The sequence below is a fragment of the Myotis davidii genome, unplaced genomic scaffold (assembly GCF_000327345.1).
Source record: "Myotis davidii unplaced genomic scaffold, ASM32734v1 scaffold335, whole genome shotgun sequence".
Classification (NCBI taxonomy): Eukaryota; Metazoa; Chordata; class Mammalia; order Chiroptera; family Vespertilionidae; genus Myotis; species Myotis davidii.
This window is the reverse complement of record NW_006287433.1, coordinates 170,387-187,388: the sequence shown is the minus strand read 5'-3', so window position 1 is coordinate 187,388 and position 17,002 is coordinate 170,387.

Below are 17,002 nucleotides of genomic sequence, written 5' to 3'. Positions count from 1 at the left end.
GAGGGGCATCGGGCGTGGGGTGGGGGCAGAACCAGTGATGGGGGGAAATGAGGGTCCCCTGCCCAGGCCTGACGCCTCTGTCAGAGGCGTCAGGCCTGGGCAAGGGGCCGATCCTGCAATTGGAGGGTGATGGGTCAACGCCTGAGGGCTCCCAGTATGTGAGAGGGGGCAGGCTGGGCTGAGGGACACCCCCACACACACACCCAGTGTACGAATTTCGTGCACCGGGCCCCTAGTATATATATATATAATGTAAATCCGACATGATTTGTTCATGGACTTGAGGAAGAGTATGAGTTAAAGAGAAGAATAACCAAATGACTCAATATACTTCTGTGAAAAACTTAAGAGGATGAAGTTGCAACTTACTGACAGGACCAGGAGTTTGCTTTTAGAGAAGATATATTTTAACTGCTTTAGACATCCAATGAATATGTCCAAGAGATGACAAGATATCTGACTCTACATTTCAAAAGAAAGATCTGATTTGGAGATCTTTTCAGATGTTAAATGATATTTAAAACCATATACTTGATAAGATTGCCAAGATGTGAGTATATTTAGACAAGAGACTAGATCCAAACACTTAGCTCAGGAGCAAAGTTGAATTTAGGGGTCACAGACATAAGAAAGACCAGCACAGGGGACTGAGGAGGAGAGTCACGTGAGGTTGGGGAAATTAAGGCAACATCATCTTCTGGAAGCTTAGCAAAGCAAATGTTTCAGTAAAGAAAGAATGATTGGGTCAAATGTCACTGACTATAAAAGTATGATAAAGACTTAGATTTGACCACTGTATTATCAACATTGTTCTTTGGTGACTTTGACAAGGACAATGTAATAAAAATTGACTAAGAGTCAATTCATAGAGAATAAGAGGAGAATAATTAGATAAAGTAAATATAGACAGTTATTGAGGAGATTTTTTTACAGAGGAGAATAGAGAAAGTGGTAGCTGCAGAGGAATGTGAACTCTGAAGAAGGGACTTTTAGGCTGAAAGATACAAAAGCATGTCTGTGCACTGCCAGGAATGATCTAGTAAGGAGATGAAATCAAAGATAGAGGAAGAAGAGATTGCTGGAGAAATCTGCTACTAAACAAGAGAGGATAGAATTCTGTGTATTCAATTAAGTGAAGGGAAAATGTCACCCATAGCCATCAAAAGAAGGACGTAAGAAAGGAAATGCAGGCAAGTAGGTAAATTGCTGGTAGAAGTGTATAGAAGATATTTTCTGCATATTTTTTAAAAATATATTTTATTGATTTTTTACAGAGAGGAAGGGAGAGAGAAAGAGAGCTAGAAACATCAATGAGAGAGAAACATAGATCAGCTGCCTCCTGTATACTCCCCCTGGGGATGTGCCCGCAACCAAGGTACATGCCCCTGGCCAGAATCGAACCTGGGACCTTTCAGTCCACAGTCCGACGCTCTATCCACTGAAACAAACTGGTTAGGCGTCCCTAGCTGGTTTTGCTCAGTGGATAGAGCTAGGCCTGTTGCATATTTTTTAAAAATATATTTTATTGATTTTTTACAGAGAGGAAGGGAGAGAGAAAGAGAGCTAGAAACATCAATGAGAGAGAAACATAGATCAGCTGCCTCCTGTATACTCCCCCTGGGGATGTGCCCGCAACCAAGGTACATGCCCCTGGCCAGAATCGAACCTGGGACCTTTCAGTCCACAGGCCGACACTCCATCCACTGAGCCAAACTGGTTATGGCATTTTCTGCATGTTTTTATGTTCTTTGTGAAATGAAAAGGAGCTGAGAGTGAAAATTGGAAGCTGAGGCAAGTGGAGAAGATATGAAAGAGTTGGGGAAAGTTAGAAAGTGAGAGGACCAGATGAATGTAGATCAACAGATCAGCAACATGAGACCCCACTGGAGACCAGCAGTCATAAATCTAAATGAGAACCATCAACATGGTTGAATACTCTCCGGCTAATATCATAGTCCACATTAGGCTGGAGTTGACTTTAACTAGAAGGTTTTGATGAGAAAAAAGAAGAGGGGAGTTGGAGTGTATGAAAGAGATGGATTATGATGGTGGAGCATAAGCTCCCCACTGGGCCAAAAAGGACAAGGTGCATGATGTGGTGAGAGGCCATGGAGGAGTGTTGGGTCAATGGGCTCTGGGTAAGGTCCAAGCTTTGCAGGACTTTGGACATAAATCAAATGCACAACAAATATGAGAGATCATGGTTTGAGTGAGGAAATCTTGAACTGAAATTATGGAGGAGTTGCCTCCATCAATGAAGACAAGATTTGAAGGGGTCATCAAGGAAATGAGTGACTGAGGTTGAGTGGAGGAAACTGTCTTCAAAAAAGAGAATGACAAGTAAGAGATCAAGATATTAGGAAATCATATCCATAGATATTAAAGTCAAATTTAAGAATGGAGTAGAAAAAAAAAAAAGAATGGAGTAGAGTTTTAAAAATACAAAGGCTGAAATCTTCAAGGAATACTCTGGGATAAACTCAGATTATTTAAGGATAAACCCCTGTATCTTTGGACAGCCATCTTTTAGAAATTAATATTAAATTAAAACACCATAAAACTAAGGAAACATACTATTAATAGTGTTAACTGTCTGACACTCTTCCATAATTCCTTGTTTCTACATGATTTTCCAGTTACTCACCTGAATGTTTTTTAGTTATCTTGTCATATAACAGTGATTTTGTAATATTTTCTATAGAGGAAATAACGAATAATTGTCTTTTCTCCAGCATGGTTATTAGAAATTTGAGGGGGGTTGTTATTGTTTGTTTTTTAATTATTAGAATATTTTCTTTCAATTTCTATAGTTTTTTTTATTGGTAATGCCACAACTAAAACTGTTTCCAGATTCCTACCTAGTTGCTCTTGCTCAGGGGCCTGCACTCTGAAAACTGTAGCCCTTGAAGCTCACTCAGCCAGGCTCCTGATCAGCCATACAGCACTCATATTACTCTCACAGGGTGTAGATGCTCAAGATGTTCATGAAAGCAGGTTGTCCAGATGTGGGTGGCCAGGACCCACTCTGGGACATAGAGAGAAACCCTAAGGCAGGCAACAACCTAGACCTCCCACACCTGCCACCTGTGTGGCCTTGCTGCTCACTTTCCCTCACCCTGGGGGAGAAAAATCCCAGCCTTGGAAGGGACATGTGATAGAGAGGTTCCTGAATGCTAAGCTTCATCAGTATCATAGGTAATCCACTTCTGGTTTCAGGAACTGGGGGGAGAAGGAAAATTGAATCAGAAAATAGTAAGTACCCAGCCTTGTGGGGATAGAGCTGGTGATCCCAGAGGCCTGGACTTCTTGCAGAGAGGGATGTGAGTGGATTAACAGCCTGGTGGTCAGAGGCAGGCATCAATGTAATTTGGCTGTGGGGGATGGGGGTGAGTAGAGGAGTGGTGAAGGCCCAGAGTTCTTGAGCATCCACCCCCTCTTCATCCCACAGCCATGATATGGGGGCTAGAGGAGGAAAGTTCTTAGCTACAGGTTGTTGGGTCTCCATTCTAAACTCTGAAATGCTGATCCCAATGGCTTCACCTAGACTCCTGCCAAGGGAGGTATACAGACGGAAGAGCATGGTCTTACCCTGCACACAGAGTTCTTGGTCCTTTCCATGGTAACTGAGGATGGACCAGCAACTTGGCATGCAGTGTGGTAATGGGGCTAGCTTAACAGATCAGGCTCTGTCCAATCTAGAAAGTTATGGCATGGGTACCATAGCAACCTTCAGAACTTTCTCCAGGAGAGGCATGGCTATCTCCTTTATGTTCAGAGTCTAAAACCAGGTCTGGGAAGAGACAGAGTTTCCAGCTGGCTGGGTGTAAGGGGACATTGGGAAGTGTCTCAAATTGTTCCTAGTGCCCTGAGGCTATGCTTATCTCTATCTTTTGCATTCAAACTACCACCCAAGAATATGAGATAGTATTAGCCAGGTATCATTTACTGAGGCTAAACTGGGAAAAGAGATGAAGACTAGAGCAAAGCCCTTTTTAATTGGGTGTAAGGAAGAACTCTGGCACCCAAAGCTGACATAGAGGAGCTGCACTGCTAAGCAGTGGGTGTTTATCATTGGACATATTTTAGCAAAGATCATAGTATATGTAGTAAGAAATGATGTAGAGAGGATTCATTCATGAAAGGGGGTGTTGGAGAAAATGATTTCCAAGTTTCCTTGTAACTATCATTTTCTTATTCTTTCAACCTTCTGTGAACTTTAACAGTCTCTTCCTGTTCAACATTGGTTTCACATAAGTCCATATAGTCTCCACCTATACTCTGAGCTTCTGGGGAATAGACATCACATTTCATTTTCCTGTTGTATCCTCAGAACCTCGAGCACAAAGTTGGAACTATTGATTAGCTAATTGATGGATTGGTAGATTGATATTGTCAGTGAGGTTATCTGGTCCACAAATTACTATGACCTTTTCCCCATAATTCCACAATTTATAATAAAACAAATAGGGCAAAATGTTTTAGAAATGATAAACCTAGTTTTAGAATTATGGAGGTTTATTATACTATTTCTGCATTAATTTAAAATAAAAAAGTTTGAAAGACAAAACCCACAAAAAAAGGTTGGTAACAATGAGTGTCTGACAAAGGGGGCTGGTTCAGTCAGCGGAGTGCAGTCACAAAAGTTGATGATAAAGTCATGCTGGAAAGCAATGCATAAGTAATAACATGATGAAATGGGCAGGGGAATGCTGCTTTAATAAGGAAAAACATTTTATCGCTTTCACTGAACCCAAACCTCTGCACCTTCCACTTGAAAACCTTCATGCAGTTTCTTTCTGCTCCCTTTCTCTCACTGTCAGGTGAAACTGCAAAAAAAAAAAAAAAAAAAACTTACCCTTTATTCATCTTAATCTCCTGAGGTCTCAAAATTATTTTCCTCTGATAAGAAAAGGCCAACAACCACAATTCTTCTCATTTTCTCCCACTAACTTGTAGCCTCTCAGCTCCTCATTGGATACTTAACAATTAAAACTGCTTGAATCACATAGTGAGAGTGACAGAGGCAAAGGGCAGAAGGGGAAACCTGGGCCACGCCCGCCACCCTCAGCACAGTGTCCTCTGGATCTGATGGGTGTCTCTGCTGTGCTGTCTCATTTGCACTGTCAGTTCCAGGAAAACAGTGGCTCAGACAAATAGAACTGAGTAATGGAAACAACCTAAGTCTGCTTTCTTGTAAATCTGTGATCTCTCTCCACCATTATTGGATAACAATAACAACACGCCTTTATTTCTCTCCCCACTGGGACCTCATCACAGTCTGAGGGAAGGTTCCCTGACATATTTCTAAAACGCACGGCTTTGCGCATCGGGTGACAAGGAAGCTGAAGTGAAGGCAGGAAGAGTAGAGCTCCATCACCCCACACCGCAGCATTGGGGAAGCTGGTGCCTGTGCCAGCATAGGAGGCAGGACTCGAGAAACTGCTGTTTGTAGATACCAGGCACCAAAAGATGGGACTAATGAGCCACCTTTTGGAACAAATGTGCATAAAGCTTTTCGGTTTGGTAAATGATGCTGGGCAAAGAACACTGGAAGGTGTGGCCTCCACAGTATTGCAAAGAGCACAAGGGATGACACAGGGAGAAAGAGCACGAGCCAGGGTGAGGATGAGGGAGCTGGGGGAGCGAGACAATTTGATGACTTTTAGTACATTCACAGAGTTGTACAATCATCACTATAATCAATTTTGGACACTTTACTCACCCCAGAAGGAAGCCTTGTACCCATTGGTAACTACCATTTCCTCCCAATTGTCTCCCCCAACTTTGTCCTAGACAACAACTGGTCCAGTCACTGTCTCTATAAATGTGCCTATTCTGGAAATTTGAAATGCATGGAGTCATAATATGTGGCCTTTTATGTCTGGCTCCATTCATGTAACAACGTTTTCAAGTTTCATCTATGTTGTAGCATTACTTTTTAAGCATCATTCCTTTTTATGGTTAAATGCATTTCATTTTATGGCTATACCACATTGTATGGCTATACCACATCTTATTTATCTAATCATAAGTTGATAGACATTTTGGGTTTTCCCAATTTTGCCTATTGTGTATAAGGTCATTGTAAAGATTCATGTAGAAGTGTATGTGTGCACACATTTTCAATTTTGTTGGATATATACCTAGGAGTGGAATTGCTAAGTCATAGGGTAACTCTGTATTTAACTTTGAGGAACTGCCACACTTTTCAGAAATGGCTCACCATTTTGCATCCCACCAGGAGTCTCTGAGGGCCCCAGAATCTATGATCCTCTGCAACACTCATTAACTGTATATTTTTTTATTATAACATCCTAGTGGCTGTGAAATGGTATCTCAATGAGGTTTTGATTTGCATTAGCCTAATGACTATGTTGAATATGTCTCCACCTATACCTTCTTTGAAAAAGAAGTTTATTCAAATGATTTGTCCATTTTCATTTGGGCTATATATTTATTGTTGAATTGTAAGAGTTCTTTATATGTTCTGAATATTAGACCCCGATAATATATACTATTTACAAATATTTCTTCCATTCTTTTTCATGATAGTGTCCTTTGAAGCACAAAGGTTTTTAACTTTGATCAAGTCCAATTTATCTGTTTTTCCTTTTGTTGCTAATGCTTTTGGTATCATATTTAAGAAAAAAATTCCATCCTATGAAAATATCCTATCCTTTAGCGACTTTAATAGTTATGGAGGGCTCAGACTAGTCCATTTAAGAATTATTGAGTTCTTTTTTACAAAAGCAGAGATAAATACAAAAATTATTCTGAAGTGAGTGAAGTGCTGAATCCGAGGATGAAAACAGAACACCTTTATTCAACAAAGAAAATATAGATCCATAACTGAGACACATCCTACTTAGGTTATTGAATTTCAATTAAATTGTAAGGACTTTGAACATTTTCTCCCAATACTCAAGTGGAAAAAGGAAATCACCTACAAAGGGGAAAATTCCTTTTAGTTTCAGAGTTTTCCAATAAGCAATGCCAGAAGAAATGGCAGAAAGTCTATGAAACCCTGTAGAAACAAAAATGTGACTATAGAATGTTGTATGTGGTCAAGTGAAGTTTGAGAGCTGCATTGAAGTTTAAAAAATAGTCTCTGTAATGTCATCAGACAACCATCCATAAATGTGCAAACATAAATGTGTAATTATATATACATAATTCTATATTATTTCCCATTGTTCTGTGTGTTTTCCAATATGGAATAAAAGTCTCTTGAAGACAAGAACATTTCTCTTTTACTCTTCCAAGAACTGGACCATAGGTGATACATCACACTGTGTTAATTGGTTGTAAATATGACACCTCTCTACCCAGCCACTCTTCCTTTGGACTTTTAGCAAGTTGATTCTCTAATGCAGTCATTCTCAGACTTTAATGCTCATCATAATCATCTGGAGGGCTTGGTAACAGATTTCTGGGCCCCCACCCTGATAGCCTAACTGAGCAGGGCTTGATGGGATAGACACATCTGCATTCAACAATTCCCCGGTGACTCAGCTGCTGCTGGTCCAGGGAGCACACTTCAAGAGCCACTGCTCTAATGCAACTGTCCCCCACTTATTTGCACACTGAAATCACTGGTAAGGTTATCACTGATGCCTGGACATCACCCCCAGATATAATGAATAATTCAATCTATTAGAGAGAAGACTGAGCACTCAATGATTCTCATGTGCAACCAAGGTTGGAAATTCCCACTCTAAACCCTGAACTTCCCTTCTTCTTTACCATCCTGTGTCTTCTTTTGCATCAAGATATGGATATGTATACATACCTTTAATTGAATATGACTGATTAAGGCAGAAACTTGGCAAGTTTATGTATTGCTTTACTTCCAAGCATCTCTAATAGGGATCAATAATGGGTGCTCCAAAATAGTTTTTAATGAAGGAATGAAGGAAAGAAGTTGGAACAAATCACAAAAAGGAATTTTAATGCAGTGTTGTTATGGAAATTCTCACCCACATCCTTGCAGGAACCCTAGCTTTATGTATGGAATAATATCTTACTCCTCTGAAAGTATTTTCTGCACCAATCACCTTGTCTCCAAGTAATCTCAGAGTTCTGACCTCCTTGGTGATACTCCTTGATGACTAAGTCCCACAGGGGGTATAGGTGGAAATGGGGGCCATAGATCCAATCCCATGGTCTGGAGGGCACTTGGAGGCCTCATCAGATTTTTTCCCTAAATTTATCGCTATTGAAAACAATGCATATGCCTATTTCTTTTTCCTTTTAAAAATATGTTTTTATTGATTTTAGAAAAAGAAGATGGGGAAGAGAGAGGGAAGGAGAGAGAGAGAGAAAAGCGAGAGATATATACATCAATGTTAGAGAGAAACACCAATGGGTTGTATCCTATACGCACCACAACCAGGGATCAAACCCTTAATCTAGGTATGTGCCCTGACCAGGAATCAAACCGGTGATCTTTCAGTACACTGGACGACACTCAACCAACAACGCCACACTGGCCAGAGCAAATATGCTTATTTCTTGAATAACTGAACTCTTATGTAAAGTCTATCAAATGGAGCTTTCTTTCCTCTATTTCACAGAAACTACAGTGGGGCCTTGACTTACGAGTGTCCCGACTAACGAGTTTTTTGAGATACCAGCTGTCTCTAGTCCGATTTTTTGCATTGAGTTGACAGAGTAATTTGAGTTAACGAGCTCCTTAATGAGCTCCTTAACGAGCTCAGTCTCAGAACAAATTAAACTCATAAGTCAAGGCCCCACTACTCTTGTCAAGTTCAAGGTCCTACCTCTTGTCAAACATAGTGGTTAATTTTATGGCTTAATCTCATTCAACTTCTCAACATATTACCATCTGAGATGCTCCCAAGCCTTGGCTTAAGTCATATCTCACTTTGCTTTCCTTCTACCTTCAGGGCTGCTTCTTTTCTGTTCCTTGGCCGGTTTTTCCTGTCACTCAACCTCCAAATGTTGACAGGTCTCTCTCTGGATTCTTTCCTGAAGTTGCTCAGTTGCTCTTTATCCAAACAACCTTCACCCGTGATTTTATCCAGAGCTCTCTATGAGATAATTGGGGAGAGAGTGAAAAGATTACATTATATATATATATATATTGCAGCACATAATTCATGGCTAATAATCCTCTCTCTGTTGTAAAGCCACCTTCTGGACTTATTTGCAGTACATAGAGACAAGGAAGATTCCTCATTCAGAATCTCCCAGAATTTCATAATGGATTCAGTTGGAAATATGAAAACTCAGATATTTCTCAGAACTTCCACTTAGCTTGCAGAAGCCTGTGCTAGGGGAGGCTCTTCCTTTTGCTTTGATATGCACAGCTAATTAAAATTCTCACTGGGTCAATGATCAAAGAGTCCTGTCCTATTGCATTCTCACATTCTTCCTTCTTCTTTCAATGTCTTCCAAGGTCTATTTTAAACTAGAAGTGTTGTGTACTTTTCAGCAGCCCTTTGACCTGTTCCCATTAAATCAAAAGGGGGAAATAGATCTCAACCATTCACCTAACAGCCAATCAGTTTAAGGTCTGGACAAGTTTTTCTGAGTCCAATCCCCTCCTAGGGAAGTGACTATTTCAAAATGCTTCCCTGCCAGTCAGTTGATTGCTAATCTGAATCCATATTAGTGGGTAATTTTGAAATTAGACTCTCTGAGGTTAAGAATGAAAATGTGCAAAGGATGAAAGTCCCAGAGAACTTTTACGAACCTTAGGAGATTGATACAAGAAGTTTGTAATGAGCTGGAAAAGAGTGGAGAGAACTAATATGGCCCTGGATCTTTTCCAATTCCCACCCAGTCTGTTGGCAGCTCACATGATACCTTGACTTTTCCAAATATTGGGAAGAAAAAGCAGCCAAGGTTTCATGCAAGAATGCAAAGGCCTGAAGCACTTCAATTTCCGGTGGTGAAACAAAGAGGACAGGACACACACCAAGAAAAGTCACTTTAAGTACGTGCAGAATTGCTGGACAAAAGCAGGTAGGCATTTAATCAGAAAAAAAAAAGTACTGTCATTATTTGGGTATATAGTAGAATTGTCATAAAGGTATGTTTTCATAAATTTCTTGGGCTTTTTCTAGTAGTGGGAAAATGCTATAAGGTCCACAGCTCCTCAAAATTTAACTAGAACTTGGAGATAAAGTACACAAAGGACAAAAGTCCCAGAGAACTTTTACAAACCTTAGGAGATTGACATGGGGAGTTCACAATGAGCTGCAAAGGAGTGGAGAGAATATGGCCCTGGACCTTTCCTAAGTGATATTAATCATGACACAAAATTACTGCACAAGGCAAGCTATTCTTACTATAAATACCGCATACTTACTTACTGAATGTTACAGTTGTTAATGCCAGATGGGTCCTGATTTTACAGTTAGTAGCCCTGAAACCCAGAGATATTAATTGATTGATTTCTCCTCAGATGCACACACCTGGGGGGAGCAGTAATCTAGAGTGAGCTGCCCGACCAGGGCAAATCTTTCATTAGCAGTTACCGTAACACTGCCTGTCAAAAAGGTCAGTCAGAGGCGGGAGGCACGGAAAGACTTACAAATTGATTCCAGACTCCTCTTCTTTTAAGCCATCATGAAAATAGTTACTGAATTTATATTAAAAAATTCCTACCAGGGTGTGATTCCTCCAATTCTCTGATCTTCTGAGTCAGAAACTGAGGGAAAGGCCAGGAATAGGACTCTCAGAATGCCTTAGGTCTCACCTGTGCCATGTAAGTTAATCTACAAAGAAGGTGAGCATGGAGAGGTATAGCCCCAGGGGCCCTGCTGTAGCTACCTCCCTCTTCCATGTTTTTGGATACCTGAAAATTTTTTACCTGGGGACATTTTGTTATGCTATAATCCCCTCTTGGGAATCTTAAATTGACTACTTTTAGTAATACCTGAGGAATCATGCTAGATAAAGAGAACTGGCAAAACACTGGGGGCAGATAAATACACTAATTTTTTATAGTAAAGAACAGTGAGATGAATTTTAGGGCTCTAGACTGGATATTTGCTTTGGATACCTGAAAAATTTTGAAAAGTTGTCCCCAACTTAAGATGGTTGGACTTATAATTCTTTTACTCCATGATGGTGAAAAAGCTATACATATTCATAGAAACCACACTTCAAATTTTGTTCTTTCCCAGCCTAGCAATATGCAGTATATTCTCTCCTATTAAGCTGGGCAGCAGCAATGGTGTAATTTTGCCCAACCATAGGCTAATGTAAATGTTCTGAGCATATTTAAGATATGCTAAGCTGTGATATTTGGTAGAGTAGGTGTAGTATTTTGAACTTATGATGGATTTATAGGGATGTAACCCCACTGTGAGTTGAGGAGCATACAATAGAGAATAGGAATAGAGAATACATCCAACCAAATGAATTTATTTACTTTTTGGTGAGGTAACTAGGCATGTAGAAGAACATAGCAGTATGGATTCTGCAAAGTTTGGACTTGGTGGAGAAGGGAGGCCTGAGCGAATGTGTTATAAGATATGCTTGTAGTTGATGAAAACAGTGACCAAATGGGTGTTGACTAATCCATTGACATTAGCCTGAGGAAAGTCTAATATCAAGCTGGCGGGTTCAGCTGATATGCTAGGTGACAGAATCTACATCCACAATGATTCTCAGGCCTAGGATAAGAACCAAAAACAAATAGATAAAATTTATTAGAAATAAAAGTAAGAAAAATTGAAATTCAGATTCTGCAAATAATTACACAATTTCAGTGTAGATAACATCTAGCTTAGAAGTGATTTTTGAGAGAAGGGCCTGATGATAGGGTGTGCTGATGTCTCCCCAGGACCTTCCATCTCACTTCCCACGTGTCAGAAAGGCCCTTGGCCACCCTGTCCTACAGTCCCTTCTCCCACACTCCTGTACCTGTCACACTTTCCCATGAGTCTCATTGTTCCCTGTCTGCTGTACTTTTCTTTTGCCAGGATACTAGTCAACCTAACAGGCATCGACTACCTTTAACAGAGTCTCTCTCACATTTCATCTGCCAAAAATGTAACTACCTACTCGTTTTCAAAGGCCTCACTCAAATCCTGCCTTCTCTATGTGGTTGTCCTTTCCTCACCATTGGAAACGATCTTGCCACCTCTGTGTGCTTATGGACTTAACAGCACATGATCTTTATGACTCCTACCAGCCTTATCAGGTGGTGGTGCTGCTTGTTACATTTCATAGCATCCTAAGCAATTTCAAAAGCAACTGAGAATGTAAACTATGCTTTTACATATAGTTTGCATTTACAATATAAGCATATTTGTATTATGAGTAAGAAAGAAGGGGAGAGAGAGAGGAAGGATGTGCGTGTCCAGAATGGTCTGCCATCCTAACTACCAGCTGCTAAGGTGGAGTCGAGGTCAGTCATGCCAAATGTTACACTGGATCTGACACTGGTTTGTCAATGATAAAGCTCAGTATGAGAAGTTAATTCCCACACACCTCGAGGTAATCAGGTTTTGTTTTGTAGACTGATATTTCTTCATCTGTGGAGATTAATCTCTTAAAATAAAAAACACCATTATTGTCATAGTCCCACCACCCCCACAAAGAAAATTTATTCACAGCCCCGGATCTCAGTACATAGGGTAGGAAAACCAAATGCAGAGAAAAAATGTGTCTCTAAGCCCAGCAATAATGTATTAAAAGGCCAGGGGAATATATAAGCATTTTCTCTTGAGGCATATGGAGACAAAACTAGAGGAAAATGCAAGTATAAAATATATTACATTTCAAACCAGTAAGGGCCAGTTCAACAACTTTTAAAGAGGTGCTGGCTGCACATCTAAAACTTGTAAGCGAGTCTGTCTCCAGAGAAAAGAGTGCCCAGCTCTGCTCTGAACAATGGGCAGAGCGTGGTTCAGGAGAAGAATTAATTCTGCAAGCAGGTATTCACATTAACAAACCTAGTGTGCTTTAGAAGCAAATTTCTTCTAGAAGTTTTTAATGGGTTGTTACCATTTCTATTGGTTTTCTCTAATCCCTCATTTTTGCTGAGACCTCAAATTTGCCAACCTAGATACTTTTGGGGAATATGGCTAATGACCATGAACTCTCAAAAAATCCCCCTGAGGGGCCAAGTTTCTAATGAGAAAGTCTTGGGTATTTATGATAGGTTCATGTATACAAAAATAAAAGTTTTTACCCACAGGAGCTCCCAGACAAAGATTCTTGTCCTAAAGTTTAGGACCTAAACCATCACAACTGAAACAGACAGATAGCATAGTAGCTGTAGGCAGAGGGTCTGCTTCCAGCCCATTACTACTGGAATGAAGAACTAAATGTGCAGAGCTTCTGTCATTTAATCCTTGAGTTTGGGTATAAATACGTCAAAGGTTTGAAAGAGATCATGATAAGCCATGAGAACAAAACTCAGATTTGCATATGACACAACCCCAAACCTAAGAGATGAAGGGTGCTTTCATTTCAAATTCAGGGTCATTTGACACAAGGCTGATGGTGAAATGGGCCTAAGTATTCAAAACCAAGATGGTTTCGCTTAAAGAATGAAGGGCGTCAGCCTATGAAAACTGCATCAGTTTTTTTCTTTTTAATCTCATTTAACTTGCTGCAAATCCAACCCATTAAGTTCCCCTGTAAAGCGGGTTTATAGAACATATGGAACTTGCTGGCTTTGGGGGATATTGCAAAGACAGATTTGTTGATGGAGAATATTATGCACTTTTCCCTATTTCCTACTTCAAATTTATTATTTTCTCCTTTTAAAATATTTTTTGCAGAGAGCGAAGTTTGAATCAAGCCAAAACCTCAATCTTTATATTTTATTTTTGAACATATAAGTAGACACTGAAAAGAAATGTTGAAGCACTTGTTCTTTTAACCAATCCATAAGAAAAAATTTAAACTTTCCAAGACACCAATTATAGGATGTACAAAAATTCTGCAAACACATGAAAACCCTGCTTTTAAACAGCATGTTATTTACACTATTAAAAAAGATATATTCGATATATTTTTCTTCAACCTGCAGATAGCTTTTCAGATGAAGTACCTCTAAACTTAAGGCAATGAATGTATTGTTCATTTGAAACAAAATTGCAAGTACACTACAGTGTCCAAATATTCTCAAAATATGGAAGGAATACATTTATTGTACTTTTTCAGACTAAAGATTGGATATGTTGCTTTAAATTTAGTTACTTTACCTAAAAAAAAAAATGTCTGGAGTTTGAGGGAAAATGTATTAAGTGTATTATTGAAAATTTGACTAATAAACTACTTGAAACACTGTAAGCTTATCCTCTGTTGCCAGACTTTTCAGACAGCTTGTATATTATTTTGGCTCAAATAGCAGAGCATTTTACATACTGATGAATTACATATGTATTGCAAAATTACTGCCCAATAAAAGCTAAAGATATGAGTGTACATATTGATCTGCAGAAAGAAGCTGATTAGGGAAGGAGGCAGGGCATAGAATCTCTCTGAACCTTCAAGAGAGAAAAGTACTTGAACAAAAGTTAGGGATTGACATCCCTCTTGGAGACCAAGTTTCAAAAGAGCACATGGTTACTAGAGTTCTAAGATGCTCAACAATTGATCACATAGGTATTGATGGTTAGTGCCAAGTCTATGGTCAATTATTTGTTCACTTATTCAACACACATTGTCTGAGTGCCCACCCTGGGCCAGACATCATAATTCCTGGCAAACTCTTCTATGTTTAGATACAAAGCTGCTAAAAGGTTTGAGACTTGCTAAAATGCAGCTTAATTCACAGCATGGATGCCTCTTCTCTGAACACTGCAGGGAAGTGTGCCCAAGGATACGGACCATTCATGTGGTGCATTCCATGGAGGAGCTTCGATTCCTCTGTGTAATGAAACTCCTGAGTCTTTGGAGGGTACCTTCTGGGGCACCCCCTGCTGTTTGCTGGCCTGGGACTATTCTTAGGATACAGGCAGAAGATGCCATTTTGTTGCCTCTGGCCAAGAAGTGAGCCTTAAGCACAGTGGGTACCCCTACTCTTAAATTGTAAACTCACATTAGCATAAGCATGACAAAGCAACCAAGAATAAATGCACATCTAATTTTAATATCTGATTGACTATATTACACAAATCTGGACTATTTTATCTGGTTAGATTGAAAATGAGCAATATTACAATTTGTTAATTACCAAGTGTCAACAGTATATGTTTACTATGATTGTTTCTGCATTCCTATCAAGACACCCCAACCCAATTAATTTCCTCTGAGACCAAATGTATATTCTTTATTAGACACTAGAGGTCTGCTGCACAAAAATTTGTGCACTCAGGGGGGTCCCTCAGCCCAGCCTATGCCCTCTTGCAGTCTGGGACCCCCTCGGAGGATGTCCACCAGCTGGCTTAGGCCTGCTCCCTGGAGGATAGGGCCCAAGCTAGCAGGCAGACATCCCTCTGGATGCCCGGCTGTGAGAGGGCACAGGCCGGGATGAGGGGACCTCACCTGCCCCACGCGCCCCCCCCCCCCCCCCCCCGGCAAGGGATTACTATCTTATAGATTTCTTTCCTTTTATTTCACTCTCGAACATTCCTTCACTTTGCTCACAGCCAAAAATTGCTCAAGAAAATAATGAGACTGAGTTGGTCACAACTGAATGAGTATGATTTGACATCAGGAAAGTCATTTTTGTTGCTCATATGTTTTATGCTAGTTGTCTTTCCAGATTTATGATTGCATTCCTTAAAATGTCTATACAAAGATGAATAAATCATATTGCCCTCTCTCAAGGACCGCCCACCAGCTCATGGGGTTCCAGCCCACTGTCCGCGTCAATCCCACACAGCACAAAGTAGTGCGCGAAGCAGCAGGCAGCCAGGGAGTAGCCCGGGGATTTATTTATCTTCTATAATTGAAACTTTATTTATTTAAATTCTGGGATTTATTTACCTTCAATAATTGAAACTTTGTAGCCTTGAGAGGAGCTCAGAGCTGGCCAGGGCGGGCAGGAGGGAAGCCTTCTGCTCGCTCTAGATCTGTGGCCACGGCCAGCTGAAAGCAGGTATCTGGGATTTATTTACCTTCTATAATTGAAACTTTGTTGCTTTTAGTGGAGCTCTGAGCCTGCCGTGGCAAGCGGGAAGCTTGGCTTCCTCCATCATTGGGGCAACCAAGCCTCCTGCTTGCTCCAGCTCCATGGCTGCCGGCCGCCATCTTGGTTGGGTTAATTTGCATATAGTTGCTCTGATTGGCTTGTGGGCGTGGCTTAAGGCATAGCAAAGTTACAGTCAATTTGCATGTTTGTCTTTTATTAGTGTAGATTTTGGATACTTTTTTAAAATAAAAATGTCTACAACAATATAGTAAAATGTACTTTACATCCTCATGACTATTTTGTAATTATTAACTTGTACTTCTAAATCCCTTCATTTTTTATCCAATCCCTCAACTTCTCCCTCCCCTGACAACCCATCAGTTTGATCTGTGTATGAGTCTGTTTCTATTTTGTTTGTTCATTTATTTTGCTCTTTAGATACCACATGTAAGTGAAAACAGAAAGTATTTGTCTTTCTGTCTAACTTATTTCAGCTAGTATAGTACTCTCTAGGTCAGTGATGGCGAACCTTTTGAGCTCAGCGTGTCAGCATTTTGAAAAACCCTAACTTAACTCTGGTGCCATGTCACATATAGAAATTTCTTGATATTTGCAACCATAGTAAAACAAAGACTTATATTTTTGATATTTATTTTATATCTTTAAATGCCATTTAACAAAGAAAAATCAACCAAAAAATGAGTTCTCGTGTCACCTCTGACATGTGTGTCATAGATTCGCCATCACTGCTCTAGGTCCATCCATGTTATCACAAAAATTAAGATTTCATTCTTTTTAATAGCCAGATAATACCCCACTGTATATATGTATACCAACTGTTTTTCCACTCTTCTGTTGATGGGCACCAAGGTTGCTTCAATAGCTTGGCTATCTTGGCCTCTCCTTTTTTCCTTTTTTTTTTAAATTCTGGGTTTTATT